The 20,990-nt window shown below is 34.7% G+C and overlaps 1 protein-coding gene and 1 pseudogene across 6 annotated transcripts in view; both read right to left on the bottom strand.

Annotated features, from left to right (window-relative positions):
* The window catches only part of MGAT4C (MGAT4 family member C), a 777,100-nt gene that overhangs the window by 306,809 nt on the left and 449,301 nt on the right, over positions 1 to 20,990 (bottom strand). The gene's annotated exons all lie outside the window — the stretch shown is intronic.
* On the bottom strand, positions 17,697 to 18,386 carry LOC108386287 (E3 ubiquitin-protein ligase RNF13 pseudogene; annotated as a pseudogene).

Genomic DNA, 20,990 nt, shown 5'->3' with positions numbered 1-20,990 from the left:
TTCCCTTATGTGACTAAAACAGAAACTTCAGAGAAATGAGGACTGCCAAAAATCCCTTCTCTGGGAAATTTTAAGGCCATGCAGAAGATACAGAGTTAACACCAAGGAGAGTCTTAACATGCACGCACGCCCAAAAATCCTTACTAAAAGAGCTTTTACCTTCCATTAGTTTCCCCACATATTTACTCTCCCCCAATTTACCCCACTTAAGAGCCCACATCCCCCTTTCTTTATCTAGTCCACAATTTATTGTCCTTTGTTAAAAATATTATAAAAGTTTCCAAGTCCCACCACTTCTTAGGGAGTTCTCCCTGCTTTTCTGTGGAGGCTTCATGCATGGAAAATTATAATAAAGAAACATATGGATCTTTTCTCCTGTTAATCTCTCTTCTGTCAGTTTAATTTGCAGTCCCCATTTCTAAACCTAAGAGGTTAAAGCTTTTTTATTCTGCTCTTGTCTCCAGCACATAGAGCAATGCCAGACTCAATATGTATTTGATGAAGAAATGATGTGGACTTGGCAGGAAACCATGCACTTGGAGTGACTAATTCATAGGAGGCAGCCAAGGACAACACCTATTGGTTGAAATTACCAAAGAAAGGTTGTTGCAAATAGAGTTTACTATGCTTTGTGTTGTCCTCCTTTTCATGATTTTTTCTAGAGATTAGATGAGGTTCAAATGTAAATAACATGCAGCAATAATAATGAAAAAGTAGGTAAATAGCTATGTACATATATAAAATGACTCAGATGGAATTAAGATACAAGTCCAAGACTGTTCTGCCAGCTTCATGCTCATCTGAGAACCACGAGACCTTCTGCTTTTCCACTCTTAGCCGATGGCTTCCACCTCCAAGGGTGTCTGAAGTAGCACTACTTCACTTCCAGGCTTTACAGTTTTCAGGAAGCAGAAAAGAGGAAGGCAAGAGGCAAAAAGACACATATACTAGCAGAGAATTCCCCCTAAAAAGCTACTCTAGACACAGACCTATCCCCCTAAAAAGCTACTCTAGACACAGACCTATAACTTCAGCTTATGTCTTACTGGAACACCTTTCAGAACTTAAACTGAAACATGGATATTTAGATGAAATTCTATTGCCACCTTAATATACTGATCTATTAGGTAAATGAGAAAGATAAACAGTCTTTCTTTTCTCTCATGAAAAGTATCCATTTTTAATTTTTTGAGCATTGTGCATCATAAAACTGTTTCCTTTCTGATTAAAACTTTAGGAAATAAAGTCTTTGAAAAATAACTTTTTATTATGTATTTCCCTGTAAATGTACTGTCCCAAATGAGAAAGAAGAGAAACACAGCATTAAAACTAGATTTGTGGTTTGAAATATCAAGAACTGTGAAATATATAAGGCAAAAAGTCCAAAGCAAACCTTAGGTGCGTTCCAGGTATACGCCTGAAGCTATGAGACTCTCTCTTCTACTCTACTTTCAGACATATCCCCATCAGCAACCTGATGAGACTTCAACATCTTACCTACCTCTAATCCCTGACTACCCTCTTCTCAACTCTTAGGAAGGTTCACTCAGTTAATCCTTGGTATTAAAAACTAGTGAAGTTAAGGCATAGTACAGGGAGGCTTTCCTCTTTGGTTTTTAATTGTATTTTTGTGTCTGTAGTGAATGCTTTGAAAACAGGAGTGAATGTGATTTGAAATGAAATTATATTTGTGTTCTTACTTTTTAGGTAGATACATGAAGAGATTTCAATCTTCTTAAATTTGTTAAGGGTTCTTTTTTTTTTTTTTTTGAGAGGGCATCTGTGGGCATAGAAGCCACAGGGCATAAATCTGCAAAGAAGTAAAAAGCTAACCTTTTCAAACAATATGGCTTCTCTCTCACTTACCAACTTTACATTTCCCTGCATGGCCCCGGAAGATGACTGGTTAGCCAGAGATGGGTAAGATTCCTCAAGGGAGGAACAACCTAAGACAGGCACAGTCACAGGTGGCCATCAGGTGAGAAGTTGGGGGTCAACAGAGGTGAGGCTTAGAACCTCCCCTCCCCTGTTTTTAGAGAAATCTTCTGCATCCGTGGATGTTTTGTTGCCCTTGTCTAGCTTGGATTAATGTTAAGGGTTCTTTTGAAGCCTAACATATGATCTATACTGGAGAATATTCCATATACATTTGAGCAGAATGTGTATTCTGCTACTGTGGGGTAGAATGTTTTATACATACCTTTAAGGTCCATTTAGTCTAGATATTACTCAAGTCCTCTGTTTCTGTATTAATTTTCAGTCAGGACGACCTTTCCATTGCTGAAAGTGAAGTATTGCCATTTATTTCTCACTTTTGTTTTTGTGATACCTGCCTTATATACTTAGGTACTATGATGTTGGGTGAATATCACCATCATCCTCTTGAGGAGTTGACTTTTTATCATTATATAATGACATTCTGTGTCTTTTGTGACAGTTTAAAGTCTATTTGTATCATAGAACGACACCTCATTTTTGCACTTCTCTTTGTGCTTTGCAGATAATGCATTTTTTACAAGTTGAAAGTTTGTAGCATTCCTATATCAAGCATGTCTATAGACACCATATTTCCAACAGAGACATCATGTCTCTTTGTCATATTTTGGTAATTTTCTATTTGCCAAACTTTTCATTAAATATGTTATGATGATCTGTGATTAGTGATTACAACTCACTGAGAATGCAGATGATTAACATTTTTTAAGCAACATATTACTTTTTAATTAATGTATGTAGATTTTTATTTAGACAAAATGCTATTGCACACTTAATAGACTATAGTGTAGTGCAGACATAACATTCATTTGCCTGGGAAATTTAACTCACTTTATTTTGATAATCACTATGTGCTGGCATAGGACTGATCCACAATATCTCCAAGGTATGCCTATGTAAGTATAGCTATCTGTGCCATAGTTGGTTATCATTTGCATAAAATGCCTTTTAACATCATTTAACTTGCAACCAATATGCGTCCTTAAATTAAAGTGAGTCTCACTGCATATAGTTGGATTTTTCTTTTTTTTTTTTTGTCCATCAAAAAATTTTATGTCTTTTGTTTAGAGAATTTAAGTCATTTACATTTAATGTAATTATTGATAAGTAAGGATTTATCACTGGGCCACAACACTGGGTAGTTCATTCTCTGAAGATAATAAACCACAATTTGGTTATTCATTCACCTGTTGAGGGAAACTATTATTAACAATGAATAACAAATAAGCTAACAAAGATTTATCAATTGAAATAAAATGCCTTTGACTCTCATGCTGAAGGATAACCATAATTTCTGTATTATGCATGGAAACTTAAAAAACACTACCATGTCAAGTTTAATTCTAAACTTTCTAATATTTTAGTCACTGAACCCATGACTTATGGAGAAATATTAATTATGGAAAAATATATTGATGTCTACTGCTTCTGTGCTCCATAAGAGAGTCAGTATCCTTAGGAAAAGTCACTGTTTAAATTAGTTCCAAGATAATAAATTATTAACTACTTGCATCTCTAAGAACTTTTTTTCCAGTACTGTCTTAGCTGCCAATAAAATTATAAGCAATTTTGAGACTTAAGTACTTGTCACCTCACATGGATGCATAAGTACTTTTAGTCTGACAGAAAGCATGGATGACATATAAACTTGTGGCTTCTTAGTTGGAGTAAGCCATCTTTACAAAGAGTCAGGGAAACTCCCAACCACACCACAAGCATGGTCCCCATGTTTCCCAGTCAGCAATTGATGGTAGTTACTACAACAGTATTAAATTCAAATTAGCATTTTAACTTCTACCTCTCCTTTTCTCTTTTGAGCTTTCATGTTCTGTTATTTGAACTTTTGATGCACATCAGTTTGATAAAATTATATTTTATTCATTATTTTGTCTTTAGGTTTATTCTAACTGTATATGATTTATCTAATAAACATTTACATTATTATGAAACTGCAAACACACATACACACGCATATAAAAATGTTTAACTGTAGCTCAGAATCATGTGTGCAAATTTCCTTACAGGCAGCCCAGTTGCACAAACCTCAAGCCAGTAAAAAAATTTCTTATATCTAGGGGAGATAATTTATTTTTATGTATACTTTATAAATTATTTGAAATTATTCCACATTATAATTTACCTGATATCAGCACTAAATGTACTGTTTCCAGTTGCATTGCTTGTTTAGAGAAGACCCAAAATACTTTTCTAATTGTTACTAATAGCTTTTTCTTCTTAGTCATTCTTTCCATTGCTTATAGTAGTTCATTGTTCTTTTTAAAGAAAGTCATCTTTGAATCAGCTGATATCCTGAGTTAAAATTTGAAATAATTATTTTCTAAGTCTACTGTACAGGTTGGACAAATTTGCCTCACATTCTTTTCTTTCTCTTGTGAATGGAGTATAGTTCTGTTTAACCATGATATTTAACAATGCTTGTGTTCTTCTATTAGTCAGCTTCTAATTTATCTAAATAACCAGTAGAGATGACAATTATATACACATATTTTATCAAAAACTTCTGTGGTGCAGAGAAGATGTACAGAATAATCAAGAACAATAAAATCTTGCCTGAAGTAGAATCAAAGTAAGGGAGAGGTTGTTGAATACATTTCTCAATTAGAACAAAATAAATATAAATCTAAAATTAAAATGACATCACACATAATCTTATCATCCTAAAATAATTATTGCCAGAAAAACAATTTTGAAAGCTGTTTATGAAGAGTTGTAAGGAAATATAAATATGCATTATATATTCACTCAATAATTTCATTTCTGGTAATTAATTCTGTAGAAATAAATCAAAAGAAAATGCAGTTTTATGTATTGAGATGTTCATTTTTAACATTAATTTTAATGTTAAAATGCTTTATGTTAAAAAAGGTTTTAAAGCATCTAACTATTTGACTAGAGTAAAATTACTGCACACCAACTTGGTCCTTAAATTAAGACTGTGATAACAATAGTTACATGAGATAGTCATTATATATAATGCAGAAAAATTATGTCAAGACCATTATAGTAAAAAGTGGAATTATTCATTTATACAGCCAAGAAACAAAAAGGACTTAACACAATATGAAATAGATGCATTAAGGTAGTTGGATTGCTGTGAGTTTCCATTTTTCTCATTATTATTGTTATAATTATATGTAGGAATTATCCAAAAATAAAAGGTAGAAAATTAGAAATAACTAAGTTTATATAATACCCATGGAATAAGAAACTGTGGGCATTTATTAATTCATACTAATTTGAAAGCATGTTTAGTCTATCAATTAATTACTTTATTATATTTTAGTTTTATTCAGCTTTGTTTTACTAGGCTTTTGTTGTAACTAAGTTAAAAAACTTAAAAAATGAAAAACTTCCCCACAGCTGAATTTTTAAAGCTAAGTTCTATGTTTTATTCAGCTTTTTATGCACTAATGTCTAAAACAATGCCTTAAATATGGTATGTTTTTCATGAATATCTGTTGATTAAATTTAAAACTGTAAAATGTTGATATCCTTTTAAAAGTTAATTTAATTTTGATTTTAGACGATTTATGCATGTGGATCAAACAATAACAAAATAATACACACTGAAAAAATTCTTTCTACCATCATCTATCAGTCACTTTTCTCTTCCTCCATATACAAATAAAAACTTATGTGTATTATTTACCTCTTTTTATGCAATGATAGCCTACTATACATAATATACTGCAGATTGATTTTTTTTCCAATTAGCAATATATCTTGGAAATCTTTCCAAACCAGGACGAATTTGACCTTCTTCATTCCCTTTTATGACCACATAACATTCCATTTCAGGGATGCATAATACTTTGTCCTCATTCATAAATATCTTTTTCTATTTTTATTTTACCCTGAATTTCTCCAAGGTTTTTTAGTCGTATTTTTTGGTCTGCTACAGGGCATCTGAGCCAAAAGTGAAAGTTTCTTATAGTTTTTTAAAGCTTCCTCTCATATACTACATCAGTTTGTTAGGAAATCCTGCTGGTTTTGCCTTAGAAATATATCCAGAATAAAACTGCTTCCCACCATTTCCACTAAGTTATCATCACTTCACACCTGGATTAACATTAAAATCTCTGTTAAAATGTCTCCCACGTTCAATGCTGGCCTCCTTTGCAGTCTACTCTCCAAACAATATATAGCAGAAATTATCCTTTTAAAATATAATGGAGGGCTTCTAGAATAAGTTAAGATAAAGCATATATGTATCACCGTATACGTCCCCCTGAATACAATTAAAACTTTGGGCAGAATATATGAACAACTACCTTCAGATTGAAAAAATAAAAAGTAACATATAGAATGAGATCCAGGGAATCAAAATTCAAAGAAGGACCTGCATGGGGGTGAGTTCTCTGTTTTATTTTTTCCTCCCATCTCTTCTAGCCTAGACTAAATCCTCAGACTGTGTAGCAGGTGCAGATGGTAAAAGCTCAAAGAAAACATCTCTTTTTCTAGTGAAGAAAGTTAGGAACTGGGTCCATCCTGGGATGGAGAACATGAGAGGAAATTCTTGTGATTTTTATTTTCTCTTTTCCCTCCCCTAAACAGACCCAAGTCGACTCCCAGTCACGGAACGACATTCCCAAGGTGGTGACAAAGGGTAATGGCGGCAGTTGTCGGGGCATCAGTGAATTAACAAGCACCTAAAACTCTCAGAAACAAATCCCGTCCCCTTAACAGAGACACAGGAAAGAGGTTTTGGTCATGTAAGTGTGGGAGGAGTCCCCTTTCTTTTCTCTATCTTTGTTTTCTCTTACTAATAGGCCCTAAGATGAAATGACATCCCAGTCATAGAAATGGCAAGATTAGAGATGCTAATACCTTGGTATCATAAGCAGAATGCCAAAGCTGACATCTCTGATCTCAGAGGGTATGTGGTTACCTTGAAGAGGATGAAACTGGAGAAAGCAGTTCTTCAAAACCACATATAAAGTCCATGGTTCACTCTCAAACTGTGCATGTGTGGTACTGATCAAACTGACCACATCAAAAGCTTGGAGAACTTATATGAAGTAAATGATTTGCCAGGAAACAAATTAGCACCTGATCAGCAGACATACTGGGTGGATCAGAATATGTGAGCCAAGGCTTTGGCAACTATAACGACCATCACGTCTATGGAATAGAAATTGGGTCACAGCATTTGGTCTGAACCTAACCAGGTTGATCGCATGCTAAAATAGACAAAACAAAACAAAATTCTCCAGAGGATTTTAATAGGACCCAGAATCTCATATCATAATTTTCAAAATGGCCAGGATACAATGCTCAATTGATCAACATGTTAAAGAACTAGGCATACCTCTTGAGCAGAAATTCACTAAGAAACAATGACGTAAGAGATAAAATAACTTGTGTTGGTATTATCAGTATTTTAAAGTAGTTATTATACTCTTGTCTTCATGAGAGGCAAAAACACTTGAAATGAGTGGAAAGGTAGAAATTCTCAAGAAAGAAATAGAAATGATAAAGAAGGAATCATTAAAAATTTTGGACCTAACAATTACAATACCATAAATAAATAAACAAATCACTGAAAATGAAATTACAGAGGAGAGAAATCAGAGAACTTGAATGCAGAATAATAGAAAATATCCAATTTGGGCAACAGGGAGAATAAAATTTGAAAATATAAAACTACACAAGGGACCTTTGACACAATAGCGCAAGGTGTCGCTGGAATCCCAGAAAGTGAGAGAAAAAAAAATTAATGAAGAAAGAATGTTTGAAGAAATAAAGGCTGAATACTTTGCAGATTTAGTAAAGGACGTAAATTTAGAGATTTAAGAAATTCAGAGAACCCCAAAAGATAAACTCTCAAAGAAAACCATGTACAGTTAGTCAAACCACTGAAAATCAAAGATAAAGATATTATAAGTGGGTGAAGAAAAATTACAAAATTATATATTACAAGAGGAAAGAGTAACAAATTTTTTCAAAAGCGTTGGAAGATTTCATAATGCAAATTTCTATAAATAGTAAACACATCCTTGAAATATGAATTTAGAATAAAGATATTCCCAGATAAAAGAAAACCAGAAGAATCTTTTGCTATTAGACTTACTCTCAAAGAAATAGTAAAGAAAACTCTTCAAGCAGATGGGAAATGGTAATAGGAAAAAAAAAGAAAACTTGGGAGTGATGAAAATGCAATAGAAATGGTATATAAGTGCATAGATAAAATACTATATTTTGCTACTAAGTTCTTTAGGGCATATATGAATATTGAAAGCAAAAAATATATAACATTGAGATTTTCAAAATATATAGATGCAACACATATAATACATACAAGAGGGGGAGTGGTAAATAAAGGGACCCATATCATGATAAGGTATCCACTTTTTATTTGAAGTGATAAAATATTAATCTATGTAGAAAATTATACTTATATATTGTAATTCCTAGAGCAACCTTACCAAAATATACTGACATGTAGTTGAAAGCTGAAAGATAAATTAAAATGGATTCCAAAAAATATTCACATAATCCAAGAAAAGACATAAAACCAATTAATAACACCAAAAAATAAGAGGTCAAACAGAAATCTAACAATAAAAGATAAACCTAAATCCAACCATATCAGAAATTAAATTGTACATAAATGGCTTAAACCCACCAATTAAGATTTAATTCTTACTGTCAGAGTGGATAAAACAATGAAAAAAACCAGCTATGTATCTATAAATTACAAACTTTATATGTAATTACATGAAAAAGTTTTGAAAACATGGTAACAGTAGCAAAAGACATCTGGAGTGATATATATCAGATAAAGTAGATTTCAGGATAAGAGAAATTGCCAATAACAAAAGCAAATTACATAAAGACAAAAATAAAGGCAAATCTTCAAGAAGGTATAGCAATACTAAATGTCAAAGAAGCTAAAAAGATTTCTTAATGTTCATGAAGAAAAAAAACAACTGATAGAACTGAAAAAGAAATTAAGAAGTCCATAATTTTACCTGGAGGCTTCTATACTTCAGTAGATGTTAATAAATAGAACCAATATACAGAAGAAATTATACTAATCCTACAGAATTTCTTGCAGAAAATTTAAAAAAGAGGAATACTTCTCTGTTCTTTAAGGCCAGCATTCCTTGCATACCAGAACCAGACAAAGACATTACAACAAATGAAAGCTACAAAAATATACCTCATCAATATATATGCAAGAGTCAACAAAATGTAGCACATTAGATCTACCCATAACTCAGGAATGCAGAGATGATTCACATTTGAAAATCAATTAATTAAATCTTTCTTCTAGTAGACTAAAGGATGAAAACCACATGATCTTATCAATAGATTCAGATAAGGCATTTGAGACCAGTCAACATTTAGGCCTGAAAAAAAAAAATTAAACTCTAAGTAATATTTAGAAATAAAAGTGCATGACTTTAGAACAATAAAGAGCAACTACAAAAGTCCTACAGAGGACATATTTAAAGGTGTTAAAAATGAAATAGTGAAGCTAGTAAAAAATAATAGCAAAGTATACTGTCATGACCTTGATTGTGGAGTAACTTTTTATATGAGAATAAACACAACCATATGCAAAAAAACTATTGGTAATTGCTATAACAGAATTAAGGAGCTGTATTCTACAAAGGCAAAGTTAATACGCGCCCAATTGGGAAGAGTTTCAATATTTTTCTAAATGTATAAAATTGGCTATTTTATATCTAAAATGTACAACAAAATTATACCAGTCAATAATAAAAAAGGAAGGTAAAAAAAACACCTTGGCTAAACATTAATGCTGTTCTCAGAAGGGAATGCTTGCTTAGCAAACAAGTATAAGACATGAGTTCCAACCTTACCATTAATCTGAAAACCTGAAATGAAAACAAAACAGTTACACTCACTACATTGATGTGTTAAAATGTTGGTTAATACAAAGCATCGTGAAGAATATATTAGAATATATTAGCTTTATGCAGTCAACCTGGAGATCAACAGTAACTACGTAAGGAAATGACGCATGTGTATGTACCCTGAGATCCAAGAATCCCACATTGTAGCATGTAAATCCGGGAGATAAAAATCTCACAAAGGTTTAAAGAGAACTAATTTTTTTATCCTAATTCAATGCTAATCTATTAATCGGTGAATTTATTCTATTTACACTTAAACTATTTAAATTTGTTTTGATTACTGATGAGTCAAAATACATCTATTATTTTATTTTAGTCATCTCCTATATAAAATGGTTTCCTTTCTTATTCATTTTTAATCCTCGCTATGGAAATAGATTGTCTACCTGCTTTTTGTTTTCTCTTTAGTAATTTGGGAATTATGTATCTTTCTATTGTTTTAGTGCTTTTCTTAAATTACAATTTGTAAACTATAATCAATAATCCTGACGTTTGTGCAGCTTGTCTCCCCTGCGTTAGCGCCTTCCAGGGACCAAAGGACCAAGGGAACCAAATCTCTCATTTTAAAGTGTCACCTCGCTTACCACCTTCCTGTTATTAATCAACAGGGTTCTGGGGGTTGCACCTTTTCCCCCCTTTATTTTGCAGCCAAATTGTTTACTAATTGATGGGCTGACCATTGTTTTAGTGTTCTTCTTTGTCATGCTAGGTTCACTTCTTTCCATTTGAAGTACAAATGTACCTGTTTTTTTCAGCGAGGGTCTGGATATATTTTTTAGATCATTTTTAGAAAACACGTTAACTTTGCCCATTTCATCTACTCCTCTTCGACCTTCTCCACTTCTCTTCAATACTATTGCTGAGATCTACCGTCTCTTAGCATATGCTGGTTTGGGGATGTTCAGAGGATACATGGGTACACAAATAGACATGTATATTCGCTGTCTTCGCTGAGCTCGGAGTTTAGCTGGGAGGAATATTGTACACACTTGCACGCCTCCCATAGGCAGTAAACTCCTAAGAAAAGGGACATCTTCCGTCTATGCTCTCTTCCTGATATGGAATTCAAGATTGATTGTCATTTTCCCTCAAACATGTGAAGATACTGGATCATAAGGATTCTATTTCCTGTGAAATTTCAACTGTAGTTAAAATTCTTATCCCTTGGGCATAACATGCCATTTCTCTCTTATTTTCTCTTAATTTGCATTATTCTCAGTTTTACTATAGTATGTTAAGATGAGGCTTTATTACCTTTTTTTTCTGGTCAGGGTAATATTTGAATCTTCAGGCTGAGAATTTATGACTTCTATCTATTCTGGGAAACTCTCTGCAATTATAACTTTAAATATTGTTTCTCACATACATTTCTTTCTGGAAACCCCTTTACTCAAATGTTGGTACTACTATTTCTATTTCCATATTTCCTAACCTTTCTTTCACATATTTTGTGTTTCATCCCTCTATGCTGAATCTTCTAAATTTTCCAAAATCTGAATTACATTTGAACAGTCTTTCTATTTAATGTCTTATCTGCTATTAAACCTATCAATTAAAGTTTTATTTTATTGACTATATACACCATTGCTAAAAGTTCTACTTGATCGTTTTCAAAATGTGCACCCCTCTTTCCAAACCAAAATGCTCCGTTATTTTAGGTGGTCTTAAGTTTTTCTATTATTTTTTCATCATTTTATGTGTTCTTATTTTATTTATAGTCTCTTTCAGACTGGTCTAGGATTTTAGAGGGTATAGACCTTTATTCATGTTTAATTTCATTCTTGCTTTTGATTTGGATTTTTTGTTGTTGGGAATGCATCTTTCATTGGGTTTGGGGAGCTGTATGAATGTGGGGGACACCGAGTGGTTCTCTTCAAGTTCTTCAAATTCGTTTTGCATTTGCTTCTGTTCTGCATTTCAGGAGTTTCACTAAATGACGACCAGTGTGTATTGTTGTTTTGCCATTGTTATTGTTGCCATTGATCCCTTGCTTTCAAATTCCCATGTCATCTGTAAATTTGAACTCTGGGCCCAGAACATGCATTCCAAGTTTTCACAGCAGACTCGTTCTTCCTAGATAAAGCCCTGAGGAGAGTTAAATCTTCTTGGTCCTTTCCCTCAGCACACTTACAAGGTCGTCCCATCTCAAGGCCATCTCTCCAGTGCCTTGTGGACTTTAAAGGCCCAGCTTATTCAGGAAGTGAATCTGACTCTGATATTATACCCGCCACCAGCTGCAACTGTTACAGCTCAAAAATCCCTGCTGTAGCTGCAAGTTCCTTCTCTGTTTGTGGCACCTGGAGATTTCCCTGTTCATCCGTTTTCTTTGCACTCAACTATGCATTTATTATTTAGTTTATAAGGGCTTATCTGATATCTTCAAGTGTTTGTGGCAACAGTGGGAGGTCCACATTGAATGAGAGCCTCATGTTGGCAGGACAAGAATTACATGTGACTCTAAGACCAAACCATCCGTTCCTTCCCTCTGCTATAATTTTAAGATGATTATTTCTACATTGCTGTGGAATTCGCCTTACATAAAATCAAATCAAATTATGTATTACATTTTTTCAATAACATTGACAAAATATAAAATAGAATGTTTTATGCATTTCTGTAGTTCTATCTTACACAATGCCTTTTTTTCTCTCTGATTTAAAAATAAATACAAAATGTTTGCTGTTAAAAAACACTCCCTTTTAATCTTCAATAGATTATTTGTTAGATTCTTTTATGGTGTTTAATTAACTTTGTAAACACAGATTTAGTACCATTTTCTCTGCTCTCAGCTGACCAGATTGTTAATGTATATTATTCTGTATCCTACTTAGCAGCTTCTTTCTCTTCTAATTTTTGAATCCTAACTCAGATCTTCTTAGCACAATTCCTTGGTGCAATTCTTAGTGTAATCTCGTTTTGCAATTCCTATTTCCTTTTTAGAAAACAGGAGTGGCATATGTGGTATATAAATAACTGCTTTGTTAAAAAAGCAGTTGAATCAGCCCATCAACAAGAATCTCAGTTCCCTGTTCATTCAAAAGTGACTATTGGTCATGGGGATAATAGCACAACATGGAGAATATAGTCAGTGATTCTGAAACATCTTCCTACGCTGACAGATGGTAGCTGTACTAGTGGGGAGGAGGATCTAATAATGTGGATAACTGCTGAACCAATGTGTTTTATACTTGAAACTAATAGAATATTGTATATCAACAATACTTCAATTAAAAAAAAGAATAAAAAATTTTAAAGTGATTATTGATTTGTTGCACTTACTGAGCTAAAAATGAGCCACTCTCCCAGTGCCAAGTGAGGGGGTAATGATACTGTGTACTAGCTGTTTGAATAAAGATACATTACGGGGAGGAAAAGCACACATCATTCACACAGGGAGTGACAGGGAAGTCTCCCACCGGGCAGTGGAACTTGTGCTGAAATTTCAAAGACAAATAGGGATTTTTAGCTTGAGGGAGCAACATGTAAAAATAGCAAGGAGCGAGTAAATGTGAGGTGCAGGGAAAAAATGTAAGCGTTTTTCTAAAATTGAACCATATGTTATATGTGAAAACTTGGCTGGTGATGAGTTTTAATGTGCTTCCAGATGCAAGCAGTTACCAGATCTTGAATGATTTTGTTTCTCTACTAAGGGAGTTGAGTCTGTTCTGGAAAGACACTGAAGAAGTATAGATGGGTGCTAACAAAGGAAACGAACGACCTGACGAGACTCACAGAGGCGAAAGTCGTTGTGGGAGCAGCACAGAGTTCTGACTCCTATGGATGCTCGCCATTACTCAGTAAAGTTGGTCTGCTGCTCATCCTTATGTTTCTCTGGGTTTTTTTCTTTTTTGCCTATTTAATCTCTAAAAGTCATCTGAGTCAATACGCATGCATAGTTTCATAATTCCTCAAGTACATGTATTTCAATAGTATTGACTATGTCTTACGACACACGTTGCACAAAGCCCTAGAAATGCTAAGATAAGACAGGCTCTGCCTTCTCAAAGTATGCTACTTAATTGGGGGAAGACAGCCCCTTTTAATGGCACGTCAAAATGAATCCACAAAATCATGCCATATACGGAGAGAGAGAGGAGAGGAGAAGGGAAGGAAAGGAGAAGGGCAGGAGGGAGGGGAGGGGAGAGGAGGAGATATAGGGTCCTAGACCAGCTGAAATAGGAAATATTTCCTGCAGGAATAAAATTCATACTGAGACTTGAAACATTAATAAAATTGCAAAGGAGCTTCTTCCTCTTGGCTAGTGTTAGTCACCATTCCAGCTGAAGAGGACTAATTATTACCAAGGGCTTCTCCCTTTCCTTCCTGCCCTTCACCCCAACACCCTAAGTCACTAAGACTTGCTGGTTGCTGGTGCGCCCTGGGGAGGGGGAAGCTGTGACTCACACATTTCTCTCACATTTTGCTCTTCATTGCCTTCTCACTCCCTAGCGCCTCACTGTCTCTAACTTAAACTTTGGCAATTACCTCACTCCAGGACAATCAATTTTCCGTACTGCTGCTAGAGAGATCTTTCCAAAAGATAAATTTGCTCTTACGATTCCCTTGCTAAAAAAATAAAAATTAAACAACAGAAATAGTCTTCTGCCTTCCAGGACAACCCGAACCTTGGAGCACGTCACAGGACACACCTCACTAGGAGACGGTGCCCACCTCCTGAGCCCTCTCACTGTCTTTCCCTTCCTCTTAAATCCTTTGCTTTTTAAAAAGACTTATCTTTGTTAGTAAAGCCCCTTCCTTATCATGAAGGCAGAAGTGGACAAGAGTCCGAACTAGAGTGCTTTTCTCTTTGTATGAAATTACTTACATGTTCTTTTCACTTCCAGACTGAGAATATGGGCTATGTATTTTATTCACCTTTCAATCCCCAGTACTTGGCACAGTTCTTGTCGTGCTGAAAGTATCTAATACATTTTAAAGTGAATTAAATAAACATAAATTAACCCAGAGTTGAGAACAAGACCTAAAACTTAAGTAATGTAATAAGTCATGAAAGAAACATTCTTTTGGAGAGCTGAGATGTTAAGAATATTCCTGTAGGATACCTCTGTACTTAAATATTCAATATTTGCCTTTAGGCCCTTCAAAGTTAATGAAGTTTTTTTTTTCAAGGCTATTAAATGATTTTTAGGAAATAAATTTTACAAAATATACAGAGTAGAATAAAACTTGATGTATAGTAACCATATTATTAGTCTATACAAAGTTGTCAATTTAATGCAATTAGGAATACTGAATGTTTGCAGAACTAACCTTTTCTTTATTTGAATTCAGAATATATCAGTTCATATGTTTTATTATTTTTAATACGACATCAAGACACTCCAGGGTACATTTTATTATTCCATTTATCCATGCCTAGGGTACATTATGAGCTATAAACCTAAAGGCAAAGTGCTTTAACCACCCAAATCATGTATTAGCAGATCAATAAAACATACCCTGGAGTATCTTAATCCTATAGTATGTCTCCCACCTCTTATGAAAGTGGGAAAAAATCAATTAATCTCAAACAAAACCAATACTTTAAAATTACATCATTCTACTGTTACATATTTCATACAGGGTAGAAATGAAACACAATGACAGTTTCTTGTTAGGACATTACCAGAGAAATGAATTATGCAGTCCATCTATTGAAAGAGCTTCTACAGATAGAGAGCCCAGGTCTATGTGAAGCATTATGTATTTCAATTTGGTAATTCCCTATTTAGTGGCTATCCAAAACAAAGGAATTAGACAATGGATTGTTTAATTAATTTAAATATATTTAGTGTATCTGCTACTTAATTAAATATATCTGATAAACTGATTTGTTCTGTATTTCAGACTTTCTATTACATTACAAAAGTCAGCACCCACTATGCTCTGTGCTTAGTTCTCCTGTTACTAGATTTCTCCCACCTTACATCCCAATTTGCATACTGCAGATGCACGTCAAGTACGCAGTTTCAAGGATGGAGTAGTTATATACTAAACAACTCCACAAGTTCCATTTTGGGAGCTCTCACATTATTCATGAAATTAAATACACACATTAACACACACATGTATAATATGAAGACTCGATTATCACAATAAAATTACCATAAAAGGCAGGAGATGGTGACAATAACTGTGTAGATAGAGAGAAAGAGATAGCAAGTGAGGGAGAGAAAGAGGAAAATGGGAAGGAGGCATACAACCTCAAGCTGTTGACACTGGTAGAATTTGTGTATTTTATTCTGTTCGTTAGCCTTTGTTTTCAAATTTTTAGAGAATGAACCTATAATCCTTTTTGTTAAAGGAAACCACAAAAGTACTCTTCTGATTTTAGACATCTTAACCCCAAAAATGTACCACGTTTTTCTCCCCCATCATTTTAAGATGGAATGGGAATAAATAATATCAGCAGGTACCCGATGACTCAAAAACAAGGCTGCTCAGAGTGCTGCACTGCCACTTGGAGACACGAGGTCAACATTTGCTGAGTGAATGAGGACATGAAAAGCTGCCGGCTTTAAGCATTTGGGGACAACTTATATAAAACAATGGGATCCTTTAAGTTCACAATAGGGGAAGACTAATTTAAACTGTACTTCCAAGCATCATGAATTAAAGTTCGCTCATTCCTATTATAATTTTCAATGATCTCATCTCTGTCATTGTATCTTTTCTCCCATTCTGCCATGACTGAATTCAGAACTCATTTTTCCTGACATAGGGTAAGGGATTCTTATTTACACATACTCCTTTAATATCTCCAGGCAACTTCATAAACAAACAAGCAGTTCATTGCATGAAAAAAATTGCGGGGATGCATAGTGGGCATTGTGTGGGACGGATGGTAGAGTTCAAGGATTATTTCAACCTTATACTCGATGACTTCTCAATGTGCTGGTGTCCTAGATATTACTGAAGAGGCCAAAGACTAGAAATGGGTAGACCTAGTACAATTATTTCTTACATGATTCATTTTTCTTCCTTTTTTGTGATCACATGATTAATATGCTGTAACACTGGAATATGTGTATGTCCATTCTGCTTAATAATTCTTGCTCTATATCACAATGCACTTTCTTCCTGTAAATTAGAAAATGGTAATAAAGAGAGCCAATACAGAAAGGTTCATTGAAACTGGGAACTACACTGAAAATAAACTGAGGGAATTCAATGATTTTTTTTCTGAAATGCACTTAAATCGAGCTTCCTTTTCTCTTAGTTTAAAAGACTTGCTCTGTAATATTTAACAGAAAGACCAGAACCCTGCTGCTTTGTGGTATTATCGCCTAAGCAATCATTCTGTACATATTGGAATACTACAGCACGTCAGAGATCAAGAACGTTCTTAATGCTAAGATGCGTAATGATTAGGGTGACTTAATTCAGTAGAGGGTTGGCTCCATGAGGGCATGGCTTTTCGTTTTAATCAGGGCTACCTCTTCAGCACCTAAATTGGAAAAGCATGAAAAATCATGATGAGACTAAACCTAAACAGTATGCCAGATACTGTGCTAAGTCAATTGTAGGTATTATTTCATTGAATCCTCATGAGAACAAAATAAATAAGGCCCTATCGTTATTATTTTATGAGTTTTAAAGGAGTGCAAATATCTTGCCCAAATTTACAAACTAGTAAGTGACAGAGCAAGACAGCAAATACACATTGTGAAACTATTCTGCCCTTGAGAGCAGAGACTAAAAACTACTTAATTGTTCCCCTTTATCTAATTTGTACTGAAGTATAACAAAATACTCATATATTCTTGTTGCCTTTCTGTATTAGCCATGTTAACCATGTTAATGCAGAACTAACTTCCTAACATCCCGTGCCCTGTGTCTGTTTCTTCCAGCTTTATGTCTATCCTGGACAATTTTGTGATCATGAAAATGACTATCAAGGTGAGACAGATGCCCACTATGATAAGGAAGGGAATTAGGTAGTATTCCAGAGGAAGACTAAATTCTGGAACGAAAATAACAGTAGCCCCCTTTTTCATATGTGAATTCATCTTTCAGGGAATTAGCTGATGATTCCCCAATAAAGACAGATGGAATGTCAATTTTCTTCAGCACATCAATGTCGTTGTATCCCATACTAATGAGGTCGTCAGAACCAACATAAAGAACTATGGCTGCTTTGTACCCTGCTCTCTGCGGATTTAAAACCTTCATATCAAAATTACAATCAAGTCTTCTAATGAACATGACGAAAGTGCCAGATGAATTGTCTTTTACTGGTAGAGGCATTATGGGTTCACAGGCATTCTCTGGTTTGGCATTAATCAAAAAACCCTTTAAACCTACAGCTGGAAGTCTATAACCAAATCTCACCAGAAGATCAGCAAATGTCTGAGTCACATTTTCAAAATTATATGCTAAAATGTCCGCTTCCACAGGCAGTAAGTTTAAGAATGCAAACAGCTGGACAGTCAAGATGGTATAGATTTGTGTGGCTGACAGCATGAGCATTCCTATGGGGAGCAGCATCTCGTTGCAGAAATACCTGGAATCGTGACCCAGAAACACAAAGCGGCTTGTCGGCCACGTTGCTGCGGGAGAAGTCTCTGTCCAGACTTCATGACAGAAAATCCGCACCGACCCCCACAGCCAGAGCCTGAGCCGGGCAGAGCTGCATCATTTTTAACTGGTAACTGGCATGATGATATAAAACAATGAAGAATGAGATGCAATAATTAATACTATTAAACAAAGTAGCATATGTATTTCAGTTCGTTTGAATCTCTTTCATACTAGAATGTTTTTCTTGAGCTAGTTGACTTTTAAATTTGTGAGTTTTAGTGTAAGCCAGAGTTTGAAGTGTTTTTTGTATTCCTGCTTGTAGATGAATCATTATTGCTGTATAGCTCACAAACACACATATGACTTTCTGAAGTATTATTGTTAAAAACCAAAAAACAATGGGTGCGATTTTATGAAATCTTATTCCTTCCAACACATAAATCATAACTTTCAAATCTATCTATATACTCCCATCTTATTGCCTGTCCTTTATTGCAGGTCCTGTGCATGGCATGCCACAATTAGTGCAACAGACTCCTAACTAGTTGTCTGTCTCAGCAACTCCCCTCTGGGTGGATACCACAGGGATTTTATTAAAAGAGACTATTAGCCTGAAACTCTCTTCTACAGCGCCTTTCAATGGCTTTTCATTGTCTGTGACAGAACATCTAATGGCTCATGCATGGTATTTGTGATCCTTGTGATCTGGGCTCTCACCTCTTGCCAGTCTCATCTTTTGCTACTCACTAGCAGGTGCAGCCTACTCCAGCCACAGGACATTACCTAAAACGCCCCACCAACTTCATGGGATCGGGCCTGTTAATTTGTCGGTCCCCCTGCCTGTATGCCATGTCCTCTCTCCTGACACCTGTCTTATCCAGGTCCTTTCATTCACTTGGCTAATTAAATCAGGCAGCCCCTACTCACATATCTTTTCCTGTCTTCCAGTGGTGGCCTTCATGTGTATCCTATGTGCTCCCTCTTAATCTTGTGCCAACAACACTATCATTCTTCTCCATCAATACTTATTTTAGAGAATCAGCTACGTACAAGATGCTGTGCTAATCCCAGGGAATGCAGCGGATATGGTCAAAAATAAAGCAGATGTCTACAGAGCCTGTCTGCACAGAGCACAGAGTCTGGTGGGAGAGAGTATTGCATTTGCCTACTTCACTCCCCTCTACAGCGAACTGAAGAAATGGGACCTGCCTTTGGTCCGTCTGCTCCTAGTCAGTCCCTGGCACATGTTAGTGCTCACTGATGAATGTGACGCCCCAGTCCTGCGTGGCGAGTTCCGTTCATTTTCGGGATTTCACCATCACAGTGACACATATTTTATTTTGCAAGACTACCTCATGTGCACATTGTGAAACAAAATTATATGCTTAGCTTATTTATCTCCTTTGTGATTACATTGCTTTTGCTTATTTCAAAGTTTGTTGCAAAAACAATTTGTACAAAGTCAAAAAGTTATAAGAAATTGCTTAAACTCTAATAGTTTGGACTACTATTCTCAATGGAAAAATAATCAACAGGGAAAAACAAGTTGATAAATGATGAAAAGATCTCAGTAGACCTCAGTAAAATATTACTACAAATTGAATTACATCATTATATATCCACAGTGTTGCTAGGAACTGTCTCTTTTTCTGTTTGACTTGTTAACTACCTAGCACAAATATAATGCTCAATTTAACTATTGTGTTTGCATAGCTGCATAATAAAACATATCACCTTAAACAATTTTCTCTCAGAAATCTAAGCTATAAGATGAATACAATTTTAAGCAAAGTTGTTTGTAATTTGTCATTTTCATTCCTCACTTACACAAATTGGCTTAAATATTGGTACAATTTTGTGCATATTACATATTGACTGTCAATATTTCAGGCACTGTAATGAGTTTCTCTCCCTTCTAACAGACTCCTTTCAAATACAAAATGTAAACAGTTGTCCGAATTGATCTTTTTATGTCTTAATGAATTTCCAAAGGATCATGAGCCCATAACATTAAAATTTTTACTGCATATTTACTTTAGGCCTAATCACCGCTGAGAAAATGATTGCGTACCTTCTGACTTCAATGCTCACTAGTTAACGCTCAGGGCATCCTCTTTTTCCTTATTATTATTGTAATCCGTGTGTGGGTGATATGTATATATAGATAGATATAATCAGTGATTATATCTATACTATTATCATCCATTTAGAATTGAATATATCACATTTATAAATACATGATATTGACTTTTTCAGTTCAAGAAATTGTGGAAATATTTGTGTTCGATTATTTATTTATTTATATTATTCATTTGTAATTGTTTGTATTTGTAAACAAATCCATAAGCTACATACAAAGGCTCACCAAGGGAGGAAGCATAGTAAAAATCTATTTAACAAATGTTCAATGACATTATTTATAACCGTTCTCAATTGGTTATTTTATCGAGAATGTGCAATAAAATTGGAAAATATTAAGTTAATGGATTCAATCACAAGCCCATTATTACTAGAGCTGTATGTAGTGTGACTCCTGCGGCCCCTAAGATTATAGCTGAGCAAGGGAAGGAG

Source organism: Manis javanica, chromosome 10, assembly GCF_040802235.1.
Source record: "Manis javanica isolate MJ-LG chromosome 10, MJ_LKY, whole genome shotgun sequence".
NCBI lineage: Eukaryota > Metazoa > Chordata > Mammalia > Pholidota > Manidae > Manis > Manis javanica.
This window is presented reverse-complemented; position numbering and strand designations above follow the sequence as displayed.